Source organism: Otolemur garnettii, unplaced genomic scaffold (assembly GCF_000181295.1).
Source record: "Otolemur garnettii isolate 467f Iridium unplaced genomic scaffold, OtoGar3 scaffold00091, whole genome shotgun sequence".
Lineage (NCBI taxonomy): Eukaryota > Metazoa > Chordata > Mammalia > Primates > Galagidae > Otolemur > Otolemur garnettii.
The window spans coordinates 1,644,628-1,646,700 of record NW_003852486.1 but is presented as its reverse complement, the minus strand read 5'-3'; the positions used below and the strand labels follow the sequence as shown (position 1 = coordinate 1,646,700).

The following is a 2,073-nucleotide window of genomic DNA, read 5'->3' as shown; positions in this document are numbered from 1 at the left end:
ACTTAATTTGTACATGTAACTTTATCCTCCTTCAACACCTGGGATTTCAGTTTTCTCTCCTATCCAAGCATCTAAACCTAGGCACACATCTTGGTTTGAGGTAGAAACAACTCTCCATGTTTTCTGGTGCCAATTTCACAGACCACATAATAACTGCAAGGTGCTCCACTGACAGATCCTACGTGCCAAGGGCGCTCTGCCAGTTGGAAAGTAAAATATGAAAAAGAAACACATTTCATGGACATGCAAAGTAGTGACAAAACACTCTTTCTCTTGGCTCTCAATTTAAATCGTATCATTGCAACTGAAGGCCTTCACTGTTTATGTCTTTTTCAAGGCCAGCACAGGAACTTAAGCCCAGTGCCCACAAACATCTGCCCTTGACTTCCACCCAGCTCCTGGGCTCCCACCATGTGGCCAAATCAAACAACCAACCAACAAAAAAAATTAATAAATGAAACAATCATTGCTCCTCTGTTCTCTTTGCTCTCTGTTGATTTCATTATTCACTTGAAGACATGATTGCAGGGAAAGCAGAAAGAATCTGGGGTGTGGGGCGGGGAGAAGGTAACGGGTAAGGGCACCAGCTCAAGGAAAAAGGCTAACAGACCACAGTCTGCAGAGAACAGAATCATCTCAGAAAATGTACTAATATCAGTAGCGGCATCAATCCAAGTGACACCAGTTGCTACATCAGCCAAAAATCCCAGTGGCTTAGTATTAAAATAACAAATGAAATTTGAGCTCACATTCCAGGTGGCTGTGAGTGTCCCTGGTCCAGTGGCTCCTCTCCAAGCAGTGACTCAGATGCACAGTCTCCTTCCTTGTGTGCGGCTGTCTATCTTCAAGACTTGGTTGCCAACATTGCCTCTGGCATCAACATCAGTAAGCTGACAGAAAAAGAGAGAGAGCAGAGAAAACACATTTGCCTTTTAACCACCTCAGTCTATGAGAAACACACAACACATCCCTTCCCGGGCCACAGGCTTCCAGTCCCAAACTAGATGCAAGGGGCTCCAGAAAAAGCAGCCCCTGCAAGGGGATCAAGATTTGCTGGAGTAAAGTCAGCTGTTTAGGCCATAATAGTTCTAAAAGGATTAGTCAGGGCACCATCCTGAGAGCCACATGCTCAGGAAAAAAAAAAAATGGCACTAAGAAGAAATTTGAAAGAACAAAGATTACAGGCTGCCATCTCTCAAAAATCTTCGATCTGGGCAGGACAAACCAGCCTAAGTCCACATCATGAAGTCATTTGCACAAGCCTGTCCTCTCGTTGTTACGCTTTGCTTGCCTTCAAGGGTCCTCTTGATAGGCATTTAGTGCTTTCATGTTGAGCCCAAGCTGTTTGGGCTCTTTGATGTAGTAGCAGTTCTGCTCCATTCTCTCCAGACATTGCCAGGGGACCATCGTAGTCAAGGGCTACGATGTCCATAGTTGAGTTGAACCCTGTCTTTGATAACATTTGCATCTTAATGTTTTTAAATTAATTATCCCAAGGGCCATAGAAACTTTGAACCCCATGAAAATGATTTAATCATTTTATCATGTCCAATTTAGGAGAAATTTGACAGGCGATTAATCCTTTGGAAACCCCTCACATCACAGTACACAGGTAGCTGCCTGTTACATACAAGTGAAGTCAACTCACCTTCATAGAATACTAAAGTAGCAAAACATCTGTCATTATCATAGTCATTTATAGCTTACAAAACTTTTAATATAAAATAAAACTGCCATTAAGCAGTAGGAAAAACATACACCCTGCATTTCTTTGATGAAGAAAATGAGAATTGAATAAACTAAGTTATGTTCCTGACACCACCAGGCTAATGACTGAGCCAAGGCATCCTGACTCCTCGTTTCCACGTTCTTTCATAATCCTGGGAAAATGAACCCTTTCTTGTGATAGCCAATATTTCGAAAGTGTTTCGTCTCATTCTTTCAAATGATCTTTCAGCAAAAACTAGCCTGTTTTTCTGCTCTCTGGCCTGGCCTTATATTTGAGATTCCTTTCTGTCTTTCCTCTATGACCTCTCAGAGTTTCTTCTTTTTCTACTTCAACCATTTTCTGAT

General features: G+C 42.1%; 1 protein-coding gene across 1 annotated transcript in view; it reads right to left on the bottom strand.

Annotated features, from left to right (window-relative positions):
* Positions 1-2,073, bottom strand: part of AIM2 (absent in melanoma 2) — a 128,096-nt gene that overhangs the window by 64,300 nt on the left and 61,723 nt on the right. The window contains exon 2 of the mRNA XM_003795216.3: positions 750-890. The gene's annotated coding sequence lies outside the window, so the exon portion shown is untranslated. The remainder of the gene's footprint in view (positions 1-749; positions 891-2,073) is intronic.